The following is a 6,479-nucleotide window of genomic DNA, read 5'->3' on the forward strand; positions in this document are numbered from 1 at the left end:
CTACCGGAAAATGCTTCGCAGGCTGGCGCAGCGGCGCCACCTGGGCGCCGGTGGCGCCGAGGCTGACGGCCGCCGCAAAGCCCGCAGCCCCATGGGCTGTGGGGCCATGCGAGCAGCTGCCAAAGAGCTTTCCAACGAGGCACGGCTTTCCCTCCTGGCTCTTCGGGCGTGGGAGCTGTCGCCAGAGCCGCGGCCCTACCGGAAAATGCTTCGCAGGCTGGCGCGGCGGCTCAACGTGGTCGCCAGTGGCGCTGAGGCTGACGGCCGCCGCAAAGCCCGCAGCCCCATGGGCTGTGGGGCCACGCGAGCAGCTGCCAAAGAGCTTTCCAACGAGGCACGGCTTTCCCTCCTGGCTCTTCGGGCGTGGGAGCTGTCGCCAGAGCCGCGGCCCTACTGGAAAATGCTTCGCAGGCTGGTGCAGCGGTGCCACGTGGGCGCCGTTGGCGCCGAGGCTGCCGGCTGCCGGAAAGCCCGCAGCCCCACGGGCTGTGGGGCCACACGAGCGGCTGCCAAAGAGCTTTCCAACGAGGCACGGCTTTCCCTCCTGGCTCTTCGGCCGTGGGAGCTGTCGCCAGAGCCGCGGCCCTACCGGAAAATGCTTCGCAGGCTGGCGCGGCGGCGCAACGTGGGCGCCGGTGGCGCCGAGGCTGACGGCCGCCGCAAAGCCCGCAGCCCCACGGGCTGTGGGGCCACGCGAGCGGCTGCCAAAGAGCTTTCCAACGAGGCACGGCTTTCCCTCCTGGCTCTTCGGGCGTGGGAGCTGTCGCCAGAGACGCGGCCCTACCGGAAAATGCTTCGCAGGCTGGCGCGGCGGCGCAACGTGGGCGCCGGTGGCACTGAGGCTGACGGCCGCCGCAAAGCCCGCAGCCCCATGGGCTGTGGGGCCACGCGAGCGGCTGCCAAAGAGCTTTCCAACGAGGCACGGCTTTCCCTCCTGGCTCTTCGGGCGTGGGAGCTGTCGCCAGAGACGCGGCCCTACCGGAAAATGCTTCGCAGGCTGGCGCGGCGGCGCCACGTGGGCGCCGGTGACGCCGAGGCTGACGGCCGCCGCAAAGCCCGCAGCCCCACAGGCTTTAGGGCCATGCGAGTGGCTGCCAAAGAGCTTTCCAACGAGGCACGGCTTTCCCTCCTGGCTCTTCGGGCGTGGGAGCTGTCGCCAGAGACGCGGCCCTACCGGAAAATGCTTCGCAGGCTGGCGCGGCGGCGCAACGTGGGCGCCGGTGGCGCCGAGGCTGACGGCCGCCGCAAAGCCCGCAGCCCCATGGGCTGTGGGGCCACGCGAGCGGCTGCCAAAGAGCTTTCCAACGAGGCACGGCTTTCCCTCCTGGCTCTTCGGGCGTGGGAGCTGTCGCCAGAGCCGCGGCCCTACCGGAAAATGCTTCGCAGGCTGGCGCGGCGGCACAACGTGGGCGCCGGTGGCGCCGAGGCTGACGGCCGCCGCAAAGCCCGCAGCCCCATGGGCTGTGGGGCCACGCGAGCGGCTGCCAAAGAGCTTTCCAACGAGGCACGGCTTTCCCTCCTGGCTCTTCGGGCGTGGGAGCTGTCGCCAGAGACGCGGCCCTACCGGAAAATGCTTCGCAGGCTGGCGCGGCGGCGCCACGTGGGCGCCGGTGACGCCGAGGCTGACGGCCGCCGCAAAGCCCGCAGCCCCATGGGCTGTGGGGCCACGCGAGCGGCTGCCAAAGAGCTTTCCAACGAGGCATGGCTTTCCCTCCTGGCTCTTCGGGTGTGGGAGCTGTCGCCAGAGCCGCGGCCCTACCGGAAAATGCTTCGCAGGCTGGCGCGGCGGCGCCACGTGGGCGCCGGTGGCACTGAGGCTGACGGCCGCCGCAAAGCCCGCAGCCCCATGGGCTGTGGGGCCACACGAGCGGCTGCCAAAGAGCTTTCCAACGAGGCACGGCTTTCCCTCCTGGCTCTTCGGGCGTGGGAGCTGTCGCCAGAGACGCGGCCCTACCGGAAAATTCTTTGCAGGCTGGCGCGGCGGCCCCACCTGGGCGCCGGTGTTGCCGAGGCTGACGGCCGCCGAAAGACCGCAGCCCCACGGGCTGTGGGGCCATGCGAGCGGCTGCCAAAGAGCTTTTCAACGAGGCACGGCTTTCCCTCCTGGCTCTTCGGGTGTGGGAGCTGTCGCCAGAGACGCGGCCCTACCGGAAAATGCTTCGCAGGCTGGCGCGGCGGCCCGACGTGGGCGCCGATGGCGCCGAGGCTGACGGCCGCCGCAAAGCCCGCAGCCCCACGGGCTGTGGGGCCACGCGAGCGGCTCCCAAAGAGCTTTCCAATGAGGCACGGCTTTCCCTCCTGGCTCTTCGGGCGTGGGAGCTGTCGCCAGAGCCGCGGCCCTACCGGAAAATGCTTCGCAGGCTGGCGCGTGGCGCAACGTGGGCACCGGTGGCGCCGAGGCTGACGTCCGCCGCAAAGCCCGCAGCCCCATGGGCTGTGGGGCCACGCGAGCGGCTGCCAAAGAGCGTTCCAACAAGGCACGGCTTTCCCTCCTGGCTCTTCGGCCGTGGGAGCTGTCGCCAGTGCCGCGGCCCTACCGGAAAATGCTTCGCAGGCTGGTACGGCGGCGCCACGTGGGCGCCGGTGGTGCCGAGGCTGACGGCCGCCGCAAAGCCCGCAGCCCCACAGGCTTTAGGGCCATGCGAGTGGCTACCAAAGAGCTTTCCAACGAGGCACAGCTTTCCCTCCTGGCTCTTCCGGCGTGGGAGCTGTCGCCAGAGCCGCGGCCCTACCGGAAAATGCTTCGGAGCCTGACGCGGAGGCCCGACGTGGGCGCCGGTGGCGCCCAGGCTGACGGCCGCCAGAAACCCCGCAGCCCCACGGGCTGTGGGGCCACACGAGCGGCTGCCAAAGAGATTTCCAACGAGGCACGGCTTTCCCTCCTGGCTCTTCGGGCGTGGGAGCTGGCGCCAGAGACGCGGCCCTACCGGAAAATGCTTCTCTGGCTGGTGCAGCGGCCCCACGTGGGCGCCGGTGGCGCCCAGGCTGACGGCCGCCGCAAAGCCCGCAGCCCCACGGGCTGTGGGGCCAAGCGAGCGGCTGCCAAAGAGCTTTCCAACGAGGCACGGCTTTCCCTCCTGGCTCTTCGGCCGTGGGAGCTGTCGCCAAAGCCACGGCCCTACCGGAAAATGCTTCGCAGGCTGGCGCGGCGGCCCCACCTGGGCGCCGGTGTCGCCCAGGCTGACGGGCGCCGCAAAGCCCGCAGCCCTACGGGCTGTGGGGCCACGCGAGCGGCTGCCAAAGAGCTTTCCAACGAGGCACGGCTTTCCCTCCTGGCTCTTTGGCCGTGGGAGCTGTCGCCAGATCCGTGGCCGTACCGGAAAATGCTTTGCAGGCTGGCGCGGCGGCCCCACGTGGGCGCCGGTGTCGCCCAGGCTGACAGCCGCCGGAAAGCCCGTAGCCCCACGGGCTGTGGGGCCACGCGAGCGGCTGCCAAAGAGCTTTCCAACGAGGCACGGCTTTCCCTCCTGGCTCTTCGGGCGTGGGAGCTGTCGCCAGAGCCGCGGCCCTACCGGAAAATGCTTCGCAGGCTGGCGTGGCGGCCCGACGTGGGCGCCGGTGGCGCCGAGGCTGACGGCCGCCGCAAAGCCCGCAGCCCCATGGGCAGTGGGGCCACGCGAGCGGCTGCCAAAGAGCTTTCCAACGAGGCACGGCTTTCCCTCCTGGCTCTTTGGCCGTGGGAGCTGTCGCCAGAGCCGCGGCCCTACCGGAAAGTGCTTCGCAGGCTGGCGCGGCGGCGCCACGTGGGCGCCGGTGGCCCCGAGGCTGACGACCGCCGCAAAGCCCGCAGCCCCACGGGCTGTGGGGCCACGCGAGCGGCTGCCAAAGAGCTTTCCAACGAGGCACGGCTTTCCCTCCTGGCTCTTCGGGCGTGGGAGCTGTCGCCAGAGACGCGGCCCTACCGGAAAATGCTTCGCAGGCTGGCGCAGCGGCCCCACGTGGGCGCCGGTGGCGCCGAGGCTGACGGCCGCCGGAAAGCCCGCAGCCCCATGGGCTGTGGGGCCATGCGAGCAGCTGCCAAAGAGCTTTCCAACGAGGCACGGCTTTCCCTCCTGGCTCTTCGGGCGTGGGAGCTGTTGCCAGAGCTGCGGCCCTACCGGAAAATGCTTTGCAGGCTGGCGCGGCGGCCCCACCTGGGCGCCGGTGGTGCTGAGGCTGACGGCCGCCGCAAAGCCCGCAGCCCCATGGGCTGTGGGGCCACGCGAGCAGCTGCCAAAGAGCTTTCCAACGAGGCACGGCTTTCCCTCCTGGCTCTTCGGGCGTGGGAGCTGTCGCCAGAGCCGCGGCCCTACTGGAAAATGCTTCGCAGGCTGGTGCAGCGGTGCCACGTGGGCGCCGTTGGCGCCGAGGCTGCCGGCTGCCGGAAAGCCCGCAGCCCCACGGGCTGTGGGGCCACACGAGCGGCTGCCAAAGAGCTTTCCAACGAGGCACGGCTTTCCCTCCTGGCTCTTCGGGCGTGGGAGCTGTCGCCAGAGCCGCGGCCCTACCGGAAAATGCTTCGCAGGCTGGCGCGGCGGCGCAACGTGGGCGCCGGTGGCGCCAAGGCTGACGGCCGCCGCAAAGCCCGCAGCCCCATGGGCTGTGGGGCCACGCGAGCGGCTGCCAAAGAGCTTTCCAACGAGGCACGGCTTTCCCTCCTGGCTCTTCGGGTGTGGGAGCTGTCGCCAGAGCCGCGGCCCTACCTGAAAATGCTTCGCAGGCTAGCGCGGCGGCCCCACGTGGGCGCCGATGGCGCCGAGGCTGACGGCCGCCGCAAAGCCCGCAGCTCCACGGGCTGTGGGGCCACGTGAGCGGCTGCCAAAGAGCTTTCTAACGAGGCATGGCTTTCCCTCCTGGCTCTTCGGCCGTGGGAGCTGTCGCCAGAGACGCGGCCCTACCGGAAAATGCTTTGCAGGCTGGCGCAGCGGCCCCACGTGGGCGCCGGTGGCGCCGAGGCTGACGGCCGCCGCAAAGCCCGCAGCCCCACAGGCTTTGGGGCCATGCGAGTGGCTGCCAAAGAGCTTTCCAACGAGGCACGGCTTTCCCTCCTGGCTCTTCGGGCGTGGGAGCTGTCGCCAGAGACGCGGCCCTACCGGAAAATGCTTCGCAGGCTGGCGCGGCGGCGCAACGTGGGCGCCGGTGGCACTGAGGCTGACGGCCGCCGCAAAGCCCGCAGCCCCATGGGCTGTGGGGCCACGCGAGCGGCTGCCAAAGAGCTTTCCAACGAGGCACGGCTTTCCCTCCTGGCTCTTCGGGCGTGGGAGCTGTCGCCAGAGACGCGGCCCTACCGGAAAATGCTTCGCAGGCTGGCGCGGCGGCGCCACGTGGGCGCCGGTGACGCCGAGGCTGACGGCCGCCGCAAAGCCCGCAGCCCCACAGGCTTTAGGGCCATGCGAGTGGCTGCCAAAGAGCTTTCCAACGAGGCACGGCTTTCCCTCCTGGCTGTTCGGGCGTGGGAGCTGTCGCCAGAGACGCGGCCCTACCGGAAAATGCTTCGCAGGCTGGCGCGGCGGCGCAACGTGGGCGCCGGTGGCGCCGAGGCTGACGGCCGCCGCAAAGCCCGCAGCCCCATGGGCTGTGGGGCCACGCGAGCGGCTGCCAAAGAGCTTTCCAACGAGGCACGGCTTTCCCTCCTGGCTCTTCGGGCGTGGGAGCTGTCGCCAGAGCCGCGGCCCTACCGGAAAATGCTTCGCAGGCTGGCGCGGCGGCACAAAGTGGGCGCCGGTGGCGCCGAAGCTGACGGCCGCCGCAAAGCCCGCAGCCCCATGGGCTGTGGGGCCACGCGAGCGGCTGCCAAAGAGCTTTCCAACGAGGCACGGCTTTCCCTCCTGGCTCTTCGGGCGTGGGAGCTGTCGCCAGAGCCGCGGCCCTACCGGAAAATGCTTCGCAGGCTGGCGCGGCGGCCCGACTTGGCGCCGGTGGCGCCCAGGCTGACGGCCGCCGGAAAGCCCGCAGCCCCACGGGCTGTGGGGCCACACGAGCGGCTGCCAAAGAGCTTTCCAACGAGGCATGGCTTTCCCTCCTGGCTCTTCGGGCGTGGGAGCTGTCGCCAGAGACGCGGCCCTACCGGAAAATGCTTCGCAGGCTGGCGCGGCGGCGCCACGTGGGCGCCGGTGACGCCGAGGCTGACGGCCGCCGCAAAGCCCGCAGCCCCATGGGCTGTGGGGCCACACGAGCGGCTGCCAAAGAGCTTTCCAACGAGGCACGGCTTTCCCTCCTGGCTCTTCGGGCGTGGGAGCTGTCGCCAGAGACGCGGCCCTACCGGAAAATTCTTTGCAGGCTGGCGCGGCGGCCCCACCTGGGCGCCGGTGTTGCCGAGGCTGACGGCCGCCGAAAGACCGCAGCCCCACGGGCTGTGGGGCCATGCGAGCGGCTGCCAAAGAGCTTTTCAACGAGGCACGGCTTTCCCTCCTGGCTCTTCGGGTGTGGGAGCTGTCGCCAGAGACGCGGCCCTACCGGAAAATGCTTCGCAGGCTGGCGCGGCGGCATCACCTGGGCGC

The sequence above is a fragment of the Larus michahellis genome, unplaced genomic scaffold (assembly GCF_964199755.1).
Source record: "Larus michahellis unplaced genomic scaffold, bLarMic1.1 SCAFFOLD_38, whole genome shotgun sequence".
In the NCBI taxonomy this organism is placed as follows: Eukaryota; Metazoa; Chordata; class Aves; order Charadriiformes; family Laridae; genus Larus; species Larus michahellis.